This window comes from Cetorhinus maximus, chromosome 22 (assembly GCF_964194155.1).
Source record: "Cetorhinus maximus chromosome 22, sCetMax3.hap1.1, whole genome shotgun sequence".
NCBI classification, from domain to species: Eukaryota; Metazoa; Chordata; class Chondrichthyes; order Lamniformes; family Cetorhinidae; genus Cetorhinus; species Cetorhinus maximus.
The window spans coordinates 56,810,556-56,828,607 of record NC_135900.1 but is presented as its reverse complement, the minus strand read 5'-3'; the positions used below and the strand labels follow the sequence as shown (position 1 = coordinate 56,828,607).

Sequence of the window (18,052 nt, the reverse complement as noted above, 5' to 3'; positions counted from 1 at the left end):
GGGATAAACGCAACATAGGGGCATGCCAGTACACTGAGTTTGGGCAGATGTACAATAATACACACAAGAACTTTTGGCAAAGCATGTTGGAACCAAGAATTTGGAGTAGGCCAATACATAAATGAGGGAGATTACTGTCATGCGTTCAACTGAGTGCTTTTCAGTTACAGTATACAAATCTAGAACTGGTCCTATCTTCCTGGCACAATAGATTGCTTGTGCATTATCCTAGAATAAAAATCAGTTGGTCAACTTCATTTGAGTGTCTGTGCCCTGACTGAAATAATCCCCACTCTTTATTTCTAGCTGGCAGAGCTGAAAATGCTGTGGCTGGATATAGCAGTTAGTTGCAGTACAAGCCTGTGTCCCATGACTGAGTATTGCTGTTCAGATATAAATTGTCATTCATTCAGGCACTGGGAGTTCAAACAATAAATGACCATCTTTGATTGTATCTTGATTGTAAGACACAAGATTAGCTTTTCCGCTAATCAGGTTCTGGCACATCAAAGCTAAAATGTCGACTGGCATGCGACTTTCACATCTCAGGCCCTGAGTTCAAATCTAGCCCAAATGATACAAAGGGGTGGTTTAAGTTTGTACCTCTCTTCCACAAATGCAAATTAATGCAAGATCAATCATTAATTTTAAAACAGAGATTGCAAGATAGTTGTTAATCAAAGGTATTAAGGGATATGGGGCAAAGGTGGGTGCACAGAGTTAGGTCACGGATTAGCCACGATCTATTGAATGGCAGCAGTGCAGGTTTGAGGGGCTAAATTGCCTACTCCTGTTCCTATGTTCCTGTGAATGTCTTTTCTCTCTGCTATGCATGAATGTTTGACCATCCCAACCACACGTTACTAGGCCTAACCATCTTCAGATGCTTCACCAATGACCTTCCTTCCACCATAAGGTCAGGAGTGGAGATGTTCGGTTGATGATTGCACAATGTTCAGCACCATTCTCAACTCCTCAGACACTGAAGCAGTCCATGCCCATATGCAGCATGACCTGCCATCATTCAGACTCTGAGGAAGAGACTTCCGGGCTCGAAATTTTAACTCTGTTTTTCTCTCTCTATAGATGCTACCAGAATTTTCTGTTTTTATTTCCGATTTCCAGCATCTGCAACATTTTGCTTTTATCATTCAGGCTTGGGCTGATAAGTGGCAAGTAACAATTGTGCCATACAAGTGCCAGGCAATGACCATCTCCAACAAGAGAGAATCTCCCCTTGACATTCAATGGCATTACCATCGCTGAATCCCCACTATCAACATCCTGGGGGTTACCATTAGCCAGAAACTGAACTGGCCTAGCCATCTAAATAACGTGGCTATAAAAGCAGGTCAGAGACTGGGGATTCTGCAGAGAGTAACTTACCTCCTGACTCCCCAAAGCCAGTCCAGTATCTACAATGTACGTCAGGAGTGTAATGGAATATTCTCCACTTGCCTGGGTGAGTGCAGCTCCAACAACACTCATGAAGCTTGACACCATTCAAGACAAAGCAGCCCTTGACTGATACGCCATCCACCACCTCCAACATCCACCCCCTCCACCGATGCACAGTGGCAGCAGTGTACAAGATGCACTGCAGCATCTCACCAAGGCTCCTTTGACAGCACCTTCCAAACCAGCTATCTCTACCACCTAGAAGGACAAAGGCAGCAGATGCATGGTAACACCACAACCTGCAAGGTCCTCTCCATGCCACACACCATCATGACTTGGAACTATTATCATCGTTCTTTCACTGTCGCTGGGTCAAAATCCTGGAACTTCCTGCCTAACAATAGTCAGTGTACCTACACCACATGGACTGCAATGGTTCAAGAAGGCAGCTCACCACCACCTTCTCAAGAGCAATGAGGGATGGCCAATAAATGTTGGCCAAGCCAGCAAAGCCCACATCTGATGAAAGAATAAAAGAAAAACTAGTGTCTCACAGCACAAAAAAATGACTGTCAAATTTTCACCCAGAGAAACTATCTGACATGGCTATCCAACTGGTTGGGATGGGTGCTCTTCTGAAGTTGGCCAAGAGGAACATCGTTGGTACAGAATATTTGGGCAGATAGAAGGAATTTATTCACTGTGATGACATGATCTTTGCAGCACCTTAAATTCAAGAACAGTCCTGCAAACCGGATAAGGACCTCTATATGGTATTTGTTGACTTGACCAAAGCTTTTGACACAGTAAACCAGGAAGGCCTGTGGAAGACTCTGTAGAAATATGGCTGCTCTGAAAAATGATCAGTGTCATTTGCTCATTTCACGATGGCACGATGGCAAGCATGATGCAAAGTGATATGTCATCGGATGCCTTTCCTGTTAGCAAGGCTATGTATTAGTTCCAGCTCTGTTCACTATATACTTCTCAGCCATGCTCCAGTTCACACTCAAAGGTCTTGGCACAGGAGTGCACATTCAATTCAGGACAGACAGCACCCTCTTCAACTTGCAAAGGCTTAAGGCTTGCACAAAGGTTACTGAACAGTTATTGAGTGAACTCTTGTTCGCAGATGACTGCGCTCTATGAAAGCATACTCTGGAGAATATTCAGCTGCTTGTTGATTGCTTTGCCCTAGCCTCAGAACACTTTGACCTGCCAAAATATCTGTGGAATTCAGAGATCTTGTATCAACCCACCCCTGGCCACGTATTATGACTCCACAGTCAGTATCAAAAACACACCCCTCTGTTCAGTGCAGAAGTTTTGTTATCTTGGGAGTATCCTCTCCGCTAACTTTACAGTGAATGATCAAATCAACCATCACCTGGCAAAAGCAAGCTTAGTGTTTGGCAAGTTCACTCACAGACTTGGGAAAAAGCATGAAGTTTGTCTCAGAACAAAGAATAAGGTCTACCAGGCAGTGGTCCTTGCATCACACCTTTATGGGTGTGAGATTTGGACAACCTACCAGCAACATATAAAGCACCTAGAAATATTCTATCTTCGCTGTCTGAGATTGATTTGCAACATCAGGTGGCAGGTCAAAAATTCCCAACACTGAGGTCCTTGCAAAGTTCTGCATATACCTGGCATTGAGAACAGGCTCATCAGAGCTCAGCTTTGCTGGGCCGGTCATGTGGTTCGTATGGAAGATTCCCGCATACCAAAGGCAGTATTCTACAGGCAGCTGAGCCTGGGAACCTGTACCACAGGACGTACCAAATTTAGATATAAAGACAATCTGAGAGCCAACCCGGGCAGCTCACCCTCACCTTCTCAAGGGCAACTAGGGATGGGCAATAAATTCTGGCCCAGCCAGCGAAGCCCACATCCCGTGAATGAACAAAAAAAAGAACTTGCAAGTTGGATCCCAATACATGGGGGAAAAAAATCTTTGGACAAACCTAAATGGGGAAGTCTCTGTCATCAAGTGATTTCGACATTCAAGGAGAACAGAGTCAAGTGCCTTCAAGACAAGCGAGCACGGCACAAAGCCAATGTCTATATCCATCCCTTCAGCACTGGCTTTGTATGCAGGATTTACAAACAGTTATGCAAATCGAGACTTGGTCTAATGTCACACATGAAATGATATCAACCCAGACTGCAAACCAGTCTTTTATTTTTGCTGAACACTCTTCCATTGAAGTGATGGGAGAATCCATTACTCTACACTGAAACCTTCTATATCTGGTCAGACTGCTCTATCTTAATGAGCACAAAAATAATAATCAAAAAGAAAGTCCTAGTGACACTGGTGTTTGAATTCTGTGTGATCGAAGAAATGACAGTATCAGTGGTCAACATATGAAATGACCACTGGGAAAAACAATTTCCTCGTAGCAAAATTTTAAAATTCCCTTCTAATAAAAGTTAGGCACAGTACATTTGAGTGAAGTGTATGCCCGTGTGGTAAATTCTCTTCCCATACTTTATAAGATGACAGCTGTTCAGTACCCTGGCTATGTAATCTTTTTCCCAGATCACTGACCGTGAGTGATTAAGGAATAATGATAGGAAGCGGTGGATTTGTAACACAGCACAACCACAAGGATGGTTAAGAGGAAAGCAACAAATGCTGCAAATCTAAAATAAAAAAGAGAATACTGGCAATGTGCAGTATGTCAATCAGCATCTGAATAAGAGGGAAGAGCTATCAGGTCAGTTGTAAACTTTTAACCAAGTTTCAGCATTTCCATTTTATTCCATAAATTCCGGGCTGTATCGTCTTCAGAGTATGTTATGGCAAAAAAACTGAGTTACAGACTTTCATTGAAACTTCAATGGGGACAGGATGCTAATATGTTTCAAATGGAAGTCATGGCTGCTGTTTCTTTTAGGCATGAGCGCCTGTAGGTAAATCAAGTACTCAAATTCTACCCTGAGTTAGCTAGTGATATTGTAGCTGGCAGATTGCCAACATCCATCTGGGGCTGTCAGTTGCCTGTACTTATAGTCAGTTGCAACTGCAATTAACCCTGGTCTCGGAAATGATAAACAGAGGCATGCTTGTTGTCTCACATGTGTGCCAGCAAACTATTTGAAAACAACAAACTGTTTCATACACCACTCAGGCTGTGTGCAGAAAACCAACCAGAACAAAGCTGTTCAGCAATGATAAAAGAAGGCTAGGAGTTCACGTTTATTCTGCCTGCAAGTTATAATTGGCTTTTAAAAATGTGTTTACTTGGAAAGGATTGAGGTTTATTCAAAGAATCTTGTTTAGTAAGGTACATACTCTGGTTCAAAATATTTGAGGAGTTGACTGGAGTAAATAAGTCTCAGTAAATCTTCATCACTTTCGTTCACTTGTTTAAGCCAAATCATTTCATCAAGACAAAAATCTGTGGAGCTTAAAGAGTCCATATTACAGATTTCCAGGACAGATATAAGGATTTTGCCAAAGGGCTCCATGAGAATTCGGAAACACTTATCATTTTGATACCAGAAAATTTCTAAAAATGAACATCATTCAATAAATTTGATTTAGGAGTTTTAATCTGGGTTACATGGTTTGGTGTTGTGGTGCTTTTCACCTGTACAGAGAGATTAACATATTGTGCATGCCCGTATGCTTTTGGTGTATACCCTGGGGCAGACTACGCCCAGTCACTGCATACAGAAAATTATGCTTGAGTCCATAGGATCTGAGGGTCTTCCAATAGATATGCTTCCAGTAGTAAGCACAAGAGCTTTGAGTAAAAAACCTGAATCATAAAAGTGGCACTATGAATACTGTAACATTCCACCATCCATATAGCCTATAACATATGTAATTGAAGACTCTTGTTCAAATTACTAGTAGTGGAATGGGATTAATACTAGAACCATGGAATAGTTACAGTACTGAAGGAGGCCATTCAGCCCATCATGTCTATACTGGCTCTCTGCAAGAGCTAATCATTTATCTCATTCCCTAGCCCTGTCTCTGGAGCCCTGCAAATTCTCTCTTTTCAGGTGCCTTTTGAAAACCATGATTGAACCTGCCTCTGCCACAGTGGTTTTACTGATACCCCCAACTAGTAAAACTGCTTCTAACACTCCTCCGACTGGTAATCCTGGCAGTAGCATTTTGTATACGGGGAAATAATAGCAGCGCACTATTACACAATATGACTGTTATGGCACAGCCAATGGTAAATACTGAGCTGCTCAATTCCCAAAGGGAAACTTGAACAACTGCCACAACTGTTTTGCAATTTGTATATATTTCGAGATGCCTGCCTTGAATTCAATAGTAATAAGACCACCGAGTCTTACAGGTTTCTTACAAAATTAAATCATTTTTAAAAATCATTTTAAGCACATTCATAAGTTTACAAATTACTACTATGATAACTCCTAGCTCCCCTAGTTAATCTAACTCCCAGTTACACCTCTATTAAGGCAACAGTAAAAGAACATGGATTTAAACTGACACAGGCAAAGTAACACAATACCCTGAACAGTCGAGTTCAAAGTGAGTTTTCTTAACTTCTGTTCTTGCAGAAAGCAGTTTGAGGCTTAGATGCTGGAGGCTTTTCACACTTGTTAGGTCTTAGAATGCCTTCTTTCCTACACGCAACCTAATCTCCTTTATACAGATTTCCCTTTTGAATGCAAATTTCCATTGTTTCGCCCTGTATTTGGGCCTTACCTCTCTAATAGTGAAAATTTATCATAGTACCAATTTTACCAGTAATCTTTGGGAAAAATAAACACACTGTTTCTTAACTTCTGTTGGCTAGGTGAAACATTTTACCCCCTCGTTTGACATCAAGCTAGTCTGGTTTATTTAAAAATGCAAATGTTCCCTTTGTACCTCACATTCTAAAACTTCACCTCTGTCTACCTACTTAACATTTCAAATCTAGCTTATCTTCTGATACATCAATGCCTTCAGACCAGCTGCCTTTAATTCAATTAAATGACACACACACACACACACACACACACACACACAGACCTCACTATTACTCTACCTTACAACAAATTCCAATAACATTATGAAAATGATTATAGCTTCCTGACATGACCCAGTTGTAGCCTGTCTCCATTTTAGTGCAATGCAGTGATGATGGCTTGCTGTCCATTGTGTATTTTATAAATGGGGATAGGCTGGAGCAAGATTGACCGAGCTGAAGGAATTGCCTTCCAAGTTAACCAAACAGAAATCCTAACTTTATTTTAGTACAACCACACTCATGAGAAACAAGAGCATATTAAGTGAAGTTTCAAGTGTATGTGGTTCAATTGCCTTGCACGCCACTGAGAAAAATACCAAATGGGATCCTTTATCCTGATACATTGGGTTACAACAGCTAAATTCAAAGCAACAAACAGATATTCCTGACACATATTGTGGACTTCCAGTTACAACATCAAAATATGGACAAAAAGGAAACAAAATACTATTGATTTCCCACACAGCATTCTTTATTCCCATGACAGCTCATCTCAGTTATAGCACCATTCTATCACCTAGCTTTTTAAATGCTGTATTTCTTCACAGCAATATAAATGCCACATTACAAGCCTGTAAAGTGCACACTTGATAGAAAAGAACAAACAATCAAGCTAAACTGAGCCTACACCCACATCCCAGGGGATAATTACATTAATTTTACTTGCCATTTTATTTCAATACAAACACATAATAACATACAAAGCTATTTATTTGTCAATTTTAAACAGTGATGTGTCATCCACTATGTTCAAAAGGATAAAAAAAAGGAGAATTGTGGAAATGATGGGTTAAAGTGGAATACTGCTCCAAGATGCAAAACATTTGGGCTTCAGTAATGCTCGTCTCAGCATCTTACTTCTTACCTCACACTACTATATACCTATTTGTGCAATAGTCAGACTCACAATTGCAACTGTGCACAATTCACCATCTGGACCAGATCTCCATGTCTTTCACAAAATTTCTCTAAAAGTAGGACAAGTTATGACTAGATTAGCCCAGGTTTGGTTTTGAATTGTTTACATGGTTTTAATTTACATTAAGGTGAATTATCAACATCCTGAGGGTTACCATTCACCAGAAACTGAACTGGATCAGCCGTATAGATACTGTAGCTACAAGAGCAGGTCAGAGTCTGGGAATTCTGTGGTGAGTAACTCACCTCCTGACTCCCCAAAGCCTCTCCACCATCTACAAGGCACAAGTCAGGAGTGTGATAGAATACCCGCCACTTGCCTGGATGAATGCAGCTCCAACAACACTCAAGAAGCTTGGCAACATCTAAGACAAAGTAACCTGCTTGACTGGCACCTTTTCCACCACCTTAAACATTCACTCCCTCCACCACCAACACACAGTGGCAGCAGTGTGTACCATCTACAAGATGCACTGCAGCAACTCACCAAGGCTCCTTCAACAGCACCTTCCAAACCCTCAACCTCTACCATCTAGAAAGGCAAGGGCAGCAGATACATGGGAACACCACCACCTGGAAGTTCCCCTCGTCGTTCCTTTACTGTCGCTGGGTCAAAATCCTGGAACTCCCTTCCTAACAGCACTGTGGGTGTACCTACGCCACATGGACTGCGGCTGTTCAAGGCGGCAGCTCACCACCACCTTCTCAAGGGCAACTAGGGATGGGCAATAAATGCTGGCATAGCCAATGATGCCCACACCCTGTGAAAGAGTAAAAAACAGAGCAACCATTATCATCAGTTCAACTTACACAATTTATATTCATATTGTACCAATAAAACATAAAGCACATGTCATGCTTTCCCGCATAAGTTGGTCATCTTACTTGACTTTAGCAAAATGAATCCTCTACACCCTTTCCTATGGTTCAAAGCAGATACTTCATGCAGTCTCCTTCTCACAATCTTCTCACAGCACATTGCTGCCTGTATGTCCTTTTAGAAAAACCTGACTCCGGTGTCAGTTTTTAGTCAAAATTAATTGCCTCCAGTTCAAAGGCAGAGTGCTCTGTATTGAGTAAGCAGGGTTGGTGCTGTTGTGATAAATGTGAACACTCACTGGAATGCCATATGGTTTTTGTCTGCAGGGTGCTGATTCAGATGTCTCTGTCTTAATCTTAATATCCATCTACATGCCATTCGCTTCATGAACTTAATCCTTGAGAGCTAAATTTAGCTTAAAGTTAGTGGGTTTCCCGTGGCTTTGGTTGCAACAATAACCATCACATGATTCAGGTTCAAATGGTTTTAAACAACAAGCTTTAACATACATTGACTAATAACATTATTGTTTTTATACAACACTTCTGCAGCATTACATTAAATGGCGAGCAATTAATACAACCTGATTCTTCCACATAGTCTCATTCAAACTGATCCAACTTATAACTTTCGAGGGTCATTGTTTCTATGAAAGAACTTCTGACTAACCACAACAGCACCCTAGCTTTTGGAGGGAACAAATCCTACCCTTATTTTATTTGGCGACCTTGGGCTGAACCTTTGTATTCCACCCAGTTGATGCGATGCTTGAGGTGTTTACCACACTTCTGATCATTTCAGCCTCCAGCTCTGTTCTTTGTTTATTATACTGTAATATGTAGACCAAGTGGCTTCATACTTTTGGCTGCCTTAACAGTATTTCAATGCTTTATTCATTGTAAGAGTTACATTAGGTTGTGGGGCATTGCTGGGGGAGGGGGTGGGGGACGCAATACTGAGTGAGTGCCCCACAGGTCCCAGTGTTGAGGCCAATATGGTCTCTAATTTACATAAATGATCAGGAATCAGAAAACCAAAGCAAAATTGTCAAATTTGCTTATGCCAAAATAGAAGTGATGCTATATTACATATTCCCACTGCACTCAATACGCTGGCCGGGATTTTCTGTGCCTGCCGGTATCGGGCGTGTTTGGTAGCGTGAGCAGACAATATGGTGCAATCCGGTGCAATCCAAAATTATGACACCAGTTTGCGATCGTCCACTCAGCCCATCAATGGCAGGCCACGTTTCCCACAATCGGACATCAGGAACTTCATTGTAATACATCAGCATGTCATTATAAGGCCTGCCCGCCGTACTTATCCACCACCGTCCCCCTACGCTGGATTGTCCGCCCACGTCGGCGGGAAAACACGTCGACATATTTCACAATAGCACATAAGCGATGTGTACCTGGCGGGCTGCACTTCACTCGGGACTTCAAGGTTTGTTTGCCTACCTTGCTTCAGTCAGCACTCGCAGTCATCAGCGCCAGGCTTCACAGACAGCACCACATCACTTTTAGGGGGGCTCACGGTTCACCTACCAGATCAGACATATGTGGGTGGCTTTTCAACAGCTGCAGGGCTAGGGCTGCTTGGGTAAGGGGGTGAAGTGGCCTCAGGCAAGGGAAGAGGCTGCAGGACGAGAGCTGTACTGGGGAAGGAGGGTATCACAGGGTGTGTGGGCACATGTTGATCTGTGCAAGTGGCCTCAGGATGGTGAGGGCTGAGGAGGCAGTCTCCAGATGGACAGGTGAGGGTACGTGTGTGAGAGAGTGAGTGGTGATGTCCCTTGAGCTGGCAGTGAGTGAGATGCCAGTGAATGTGTGAGGGCTTGAGTATGTGAGATGGTTGCCATAACCTATGGATGAGATCATTCATCCTCTATTTGCATTGGATGGCCAACCTCTTCTGTGCAGCATTGGCACTGACCACTGCTGCCACTGCCTGCCATGCTGGATTGGTGATGCCGCTGCCCATCCTGCGGCCAGAGCAGGCATAAAGGACATCACAGCAGGCCTCCACTGCGTCCAAATAGCATTTCAGTGACACATTTTTAAACCTGGGGGCTGCAGTCTTTTTGCCTTTCATGGACATCTTCCTTACGGTTGTCGTAGGCTGGAAGCACTGAAGCGTGTGCATGCGGCTGGACTTTAAATATGGCATCCAGCTTGCTGAAGCGCCAAGGTGATGGTGTGGCAGGCGAATGAAAGCCCACCCGCCATGGAAACGACGTGATTTACCTGCCCGCTATCGCACGCAGTGCAAATCTGGGACAAATCTGCCCACTCTTTCACACCAGAGTGAACACAACAACAGCTCTATTGCATAAACCAGCATCTCACTCTGCATTTGTTCAACAGAAGTATAAAGTTATAGTAACAGTTTATAGCGAAAACCAAATAGACTAGAAACAAACTGGAAAGTCTGAACTGTAACCTCAAAGCAGTAAAGCAAACTGAGCCACAAGGAGATCTATACAGTGCATCAAATCACGCCAAATAAATTTGGCTAAAGGAGAAGTGTATATGATGGGCAAGAACTGATTCCAGCAGAAGCAATATAGATGGGGTCAGGTTTTCCATCTGGCAGAGCCTCTTGTATGTGAGGCTGCTATTTAGATGATAAACAGCAGACTGAGCTTTTCAGTTAAGCAAAGCAATATTACTTGTTCCACAAGCCAGAGGCTCATGTCACATAACTCCCACCTCTCCATCATCTTTGACAAAGAATGTGTATCCATCATCTGGATTCCAAAGATGTCTCAGCCATTAGGAATTGAAAGGAAGGTAATGAGGCCTGTGTCTTAGCAGAAGATCCATCTCCTTCTGGCCAGCCTGGGTTAATCAATGCATATGGCCTTTGTATAGCTCTCTTTGAAGTTGGACTGGACAATCCACAGATGGTCATTAGTGGCTTCTCGGAGATAGTGAAGTGCGAGTTTTCCCAAAACGGCCAAGTAGCTTCTTTTGTTCAGGGACCATGGACATTTTAAAGGTCTTTGTTCAATTTTTAAATTTTAGAAATAGTAATAAACATATCTATATATATTTCATAAAAAATATACAGTGTGAGGTCTTAGTCTTTCACAGTACATTCAGTGTAACTTTTAAATTGATCCTTTCCTGATAAAGGAAATAATTTGTCCCCATTCACCTCATCAAACTGCTTCATAATTTCAAAAACTTTCATTAAATCTCTGAGCCTGCTGTGCTCCAGTGGAAATAGTCCAAGTATCTCAAGTCTCTTCAAGATGTTGAAGGAATGTTTTCATCAGCCCTCATTGTGCCACTTACAGTAATTGAAACTGGATAGAGAATGCAAAATCTCTGCTATAACAGGAAATGCCGTTATAAAAATGAGAAAAGCATAGGAACACAGCAAAACTGTTACAGATTACTTTCAGAACACTAATGTTACACAGAGCCACTATTATCTGGGGACTGTATTCCTATGAAGGCAAAATGATCCATTTCATTACAAAAAAATCTCTGACCTTAGAAATAGCATTCTAAATAGATTAGAAAAGCATTTGAAATATTGTTTTAAATTTGACCGGCGTGACTTTAAAATATATTATTCTTGCTGTGCTTCAAACAATAAAGTACCATATTTCCAATTTAATTAAATAACTCACAATGCCATGCTCTGAAAGTTCAATAATATTTGAAGCAGTCCTCAATGAAAGTGTCAAATCTGATAAATGCATGTGTTTATGTGGCCAGTTTCTTCCAGAATACAATCAAAACTCATGGATCAAATAGGATTGTTTCAGTTTGCAAATCAGCCTGCATGGCATCTCAAATGTTGAAGTTAAATTGCCTTCAATTAGGAGGGAGCCCATCACATATTCACTGGATCGCTACAATCGACAACAATATGTTTGATATGAATCGAGTACTTCCGTTTGGATAATGCTACATGCTGGAGTCCGACAAGGAACCAATTTAGGTCCTATTATATTTTTAGCCATCATAAACAATGCCTTTATTGATATCACCATGCCTATTCATCACTATAAATATGTGAATGACCTGACCCTTTTTGGAGTGTTTTCATCAAGGCAGCCCATCCCACATGCAAGGGGCGATCACTTTGTTGAATGAATCACATGAGACTGAATCTCCAAAAGTGCAACGCTATGGAATTACATTTCATGCACAACCCTCCTGATCCTCCTTTCATCAACTTAGAGAATGCTGAGACTGTGCAACAAGCCTGCATTAAACTATTAGGAATCTACATTCAAAATAATCTCAAATGGGATTACCAAGTGTGTGAAATGTTTAAGAGAGCAAATGGAAGACTTGACATGCTCTATCTTTTCAAACATCACAACGTATCTCAAATGGGCCTATTCATAGTATTTAATAGCTATGCAAGAACTATTGTTGAATACCCAGCACCTGTTTGGAATGCTGGGCTTACCAAAGAGCATGTGAGCAAACTTGAAAGTGTTCAGAAATGAGCACTGAAACTGATCCTAGGTAACAAGTATCAAAGTTACTCTGACAAAATCAAACAACCGACTGTGTGTTCCCTTGCTGAAAGGCGGAGAAACCTCTGTCTGGACTTCACTAGAAAACTTTTGAATCCCACCTCCCATTGCCACTATCTCTTGCCACAACTACACAAAAGTAAATGTGCGATGGAATTAAAGAGAAAAGACACCATTCTGCAAATAAGATATTGAACAAATAGACTATGAACCAGCCTAATCCTCTACTTTATAAAACTCATAAATAGTATCAAGCTCAACATGACAACAGATGATCTATAGACTTTAGTACAAAATGCAGACTGCAGTAGACCTTACATTTTTATTCAGTAAATTAAGGAGACCTGCATTTTGCAATGTATTGTGATTATTTGTAGACTGAAATGTTCATAATTATGCAATCCCTTTATTATATTATACTTTATTTTTACTTTAATGATTGTCTCTATGTTATGAATTATGATTACTTGCTCTATTTGTATCTTCATCATCATGTTGCTATGATGATTTTTGAATAAACCAATCATCTATCTGTCCGTCTAAACAGGAAGTAGGGTTTGAACATTCCTTATATACAAGGTAATCATAAAATCATAGCAGCACAGAAGGAGGCTATTCAACTCATTGAGCCAGCACTAACTCTTTGGTAGAGTTATCCAATTAAGTCCCCTTCCCTGCTCTTTCCCAATAGCTCTATAGTTTTTTCTCCTCAAAGTATTTATCCAATTCTCTTTTAAAAGCTCTTACTGAATCTGCTTCCAACAGCCTTTCAGGCAGCACATTCCAGAACACAACTGGCTGAATTAAAAAAAAATGTTCCTTCATGTCACCTCTGTTGCTTCTGCCAATCACCTAAAATCTGTCCTCACGTTACCGACCATTTTGCTAGTTTCTTCTGTTTTACTCACCAAAATCATTCATGATTTTGAATGCCTCTACTCTTAAATGTCTCTGCTGTAAGGAGAACAACCCCAGCTTTTCCAGTCTCTCCAGATAACTGAAGTACCTCACCCCTGGAAGTAACTCATCCCTTCCTAATGTGCGGTGCCTAGAATTGAACACAGTACTCCAGCTGAGGTCTAAGCAGTATTTTATGAAGATTCAGAAAAATTTCCTTGCTTTTGTATCCTAGTCCTCTATTAATACGGCCAAGAATCTCATATGCTTTTTTTAAGCTACCTTCTCAACATATCCTGCCACCTTCAAAGATTTATGTACATACACTCATAGATCTCTGTTCCTGCACTCCCCTTTCAAATTGTAACATTTAGTTTATGTTGTCAATGTTAATTGTATCAATTGAGGTTAAGTATATACAGATAGAGGGCATCGATAGGATGGTTACCTGAGCACATATAGAGAGATTACCTGACACAGGAGTAGGGTGGAGTCAGGAGATATAACTTGTAGTGTTTCACTTTGTGAATAAATCTAATCCAAGCAAAGACTGGCTCTGGTTTCTTCCTAATCAATTGGCTATCCAGAGTATACAGTCACTCATCATTTTTCTTATCGAAATGTACCAATTCATATTTCTCTGTATTAATTTTTTTTCGTTCATGGGATGTGGGTGTCGCTGGCCAGGCCAGCATTTATTACCCATCCCTAGTTGCCCTAGTTCGGGGGCATTTAAGAGTCAACCACTCTGCTTTCTGTCCCTTTGGAAATTTTGTATTCATGCTGCCACTGTCCCTTCAATCGCATGGGATTTAATTTTACTAACATGTTTATGTGGTACGTGGTCAATTGCTTTTTAAAAGTCCATGGAACATCAACCAGAGAACCCCAATCAACCCTTTTCATTACTTCATCAACAAACTTGATCAAGTTAGGCAAACACAATTTGCCTTTAACAAATCCATGCTGACTTTCATTTAATAACCCATACTTTTTTAAATGCCAATTAATTTTGCCCCAGATTATTGTCTCTAAAATGTTCTCTTACCAGCGACATTATGCTGACTGCCTTGTAGTTACTGCATTTTTCCCTCTCCCCTATTTTGAATAGAGGTGTAAGCATTTTCAATTCTTCAGTTCTCTGGGAGAGGAGTCTCATTTGATGGATTGGCCCGATTGCTGGGTCATAAGGTGACTATTGAGAGTATGTAGAATACAATGAGGTTTGGAAGATTGTGGTCAAAGCCTTCACAATTTCTCGCCTTACTTCCCTCAATAACGGAGGATGTATCCTATCCTGGCTGGGTGACTTTTCTGTTTTGAGGACTGCCAGCCTTTTAAGTACCTCCTCTTTATTTTTATCTGAGGTGTGTCATGGTAAGAATGGGAAAATTCTTATTATTTTTGATAGATATGGTGATACTTCACAGTACTTTCTTAAAGTGCAATGGGGATCTCATATTTTCTTATCAGTTATTACACTTAAAGAGTTATAAGCAAAGTGCCTCAAAGTAGCATTGATTTAATAGGAACAGCATGACTTCTCACTTTGAGAAGAAAGAAAAATATTTCCTTCCGTACCATAAAGCGTTAATTTCAAGGGTTATACTGAACCATAATTGTCACGCCAACCACAGTATTAAAAGTGACATATTTTAATCACAAACAAGAATATTAAACCTAAAGAAAGCCAATTGCATAGATGTGAGGTAAGAACTGGCTAAGGTTGATTGGATAAAAAAACCGAAAGGTATGATGGTAAACACACAGTGGGAAACATCTAAAGAAACAATTCAAAATGTTCAACAAAAATACATTCCATTGAAAAATAGAAGCTCAGGAAGAGAAATCCATCTGTGGCTTGCTATGGAAGGTAAGAATAATATTGGAAAAGAACAGGCTTATAATGTTACAAACAATAGTAGTAAGTCTGAAGATTGGGAGTATTAAGAAGGAAGAGAGTAGCTAAAGTCCCTTTGGTCCCTTGGAAGCAGAGACAATATAAAATATTATGGTGAATAAGGGAATGGCAGAGATATTGAACAAATATTTTGTGCCTGGTTTCACAGTAGAAATCCAAAGTTACATTATATTAGAAATAGAGGGTAATCTAGGGGTAAAACGAGTGAGGAAATTAATATCAGAAGAGAAAAACTACAAAAGAAACTTAATGGATTAAAATCTGCCAACTATCCAGGACCTGATGGCCTACATCCTTGGGCTCTAAAAGAGATAGCTGCAGAGATAGTGAATGTGGTGGTTATGATTTTCCAAAATTCCCTGGATTCTGCAACCATCCTAGCAGATGGGAAATTAGTAAATGTAACACCACTATTCAAGAAAGGAGGGAGAGGGAAAACAGAGTACTACAGACCAGTTAGTCTAATGTCAGTTGTTGGGAAAGTGCTGGAGCCTATTGTTAAGGAAGTCTTAACACCCCACTTAGAAAATCAAAGTATGATCAAAGTCAACATGTTTTTATGAAAGGAAAATCATATTTGACAGATGTATTAGGGCTTTTTGAGGAGGTAACTGGTAGGGTAGATAAAGGGGAATCAGTAGGTGTAGTATTTCCAAAAGGCATTCGATAAGGTGCCACACGAAAGGTTAATATGCAAGATAAGGGCTCATGGAGTTGGGAGTAATATATTAGCATAGATAGAGGATTAGTTAATAGACAGGAAGTAAACAGGTATAAATGGGACATTTTCATGTTGGTAGGATGTGACTATAAGTTCCACAAGGATCAGTGCTGGAGCCTCAGCTATTTACAATCTATATTAATGGTTAGACAAAGAATTATGTATTTAAGTTTGCTGATAATTTCTTATGTTCTTAAACAAAAACTAGGTGGGAATGCAAACTGTGAGGAAGACTCAAAAAGGCTGCAAAGAGATGTAGACAGGTTAAGTGAGTGGGCAACAAAGTGGCAGATGAAATATAATATGGGGAAATGTGAGGTTATTCACATTTGTCATAAAGATAGAAAAGCAGAATATTTTTTAAAAGGCATGAAACTTGTAAATGTTGATGTTCAGAAGGACTTGGTTATACTTGTACAAGAAACACAGAAAGTTAGCATGCAGATACAGCAAGCAATTAGGAAGGCAAATGCCATGTTGACCTTTATTGCAGGGAGATTGGAGTGCAAGAATCAGGAAGTCTTGCTACAATTGTACAGAGCTTTGGCGAAACCACACCTGGAACACTATGTGCAGCTTTGGTCTCCATGGCCTGAATTTTACATTCCCCTGCTGGCAGGTTTGTAGGCAAGAGGGGGGGCCTGAGTGTAAAATTCCTCGGATGGGCTTCCCGCTGGGTTTCTGCCCACCCCGACCTGTTTACAATTTTATCCTGGGGCAGGTGAGGCCTTGGACAGCCCGCCTGCTCTTGTCCCAATTGAGGCCCGTAATTGCTAATAATGGCCACTTAAGGTCTGTTTTCTGCCCTGCCTCAACAGGAAGAGTTCCAGGATATGGGAGAAGCTCAAAAATAATCAGGTTCAGGCTTCGGGTGGGAGGTGGGGGGTGGGGAGTGGGGTGGGTGGGGAGGGGTCTTCCATCAGCAGCACCTTTTTAACCCCTTAAGGTCTGATAACCGCAGGTCATCCCTCCCCCATCCCCCCACTGTCCACTCCCACAGGCCTTCCCTACCCTCTCTGCCCTGAGACCCCCAAGACTTACCTCTTCCTGGAATCCCAGTGCTTAGGCTCCGGGGACTGCATGCAATCCCAGTCCTGCCCACTTCACCTTCTGGCAATGCTCCCTCCTGAGTGAGAGGTGTAAGTCCTGTCTGCAGCCAATTAATGCTCGTTGGAGCATGAAGTCCCTGTGGTGCAGACAATTGGAACACATCCCCACCGATTCTTTGGATGGCAGGAAGGGAATCCCCACCATCCTAAAAATCCTGGTTCATGTTTAAGTAAGGAAATACATGCATTATAGGCAGTACAGTGAAGACTGACTAGATGGGTCTTTGAGGTAAGAAGGCTGTCCTATGATGAGAGGATGAGCACATTGGGTTTATATTCTCTGGAATTTAGAAGAATGAGAAGTGATCTTATTGAAGCATACAAGATTCTGAACAGATTTGACAGGATAGATACTGAGAGGTTATTTCTCCTGGCAGAGAAAAAGGGATGATCATCCAGGACTGAAATGAGAAGAAATTTCTTCATTCAAAGCATTGTAAATCTTTGGAATTATCTATCCCAGAGGGTTGTGGATACCCCACCATTGAATATATTTAAGGCTAATATAGACAGAATTTTGGTCTCTCAGGGAATCAAGGGATATGGGGAGCAGGCAAAAAAGTGAGGATGAGGCTGAGGATCAGTCATGACTGTATTGAATAGTGGAGCAGGCTCAAAGTCTGTATGGTCCACTCCTGCTCCTATTTCTTACATTCTTAAACAGTTCTCATTGCAACATGGATATTTAGTTATGATTTTAATTCAGCAGAATCATTCTTTTATGATGTCAACCATTGAACAGGTGGCCATGTTGAAAATCC

The 18,052-nt window shown here is 41.1% G+C and overlaps 1 protein-coding gene across 4 annotated transcripts in view; it reads right to left on the bottom strand.

Annotated features, from left to right (window-relative positions):
• Positions 1-18,052, bottom strand: part of ptprz1a (protein tyrosine phosphatase receptor type Z1a) — a 261,256-nt gene that overhangs the window by 133,568 nt on the left and 109,636 nt on the right. The window lies entirely within an intron of this gene.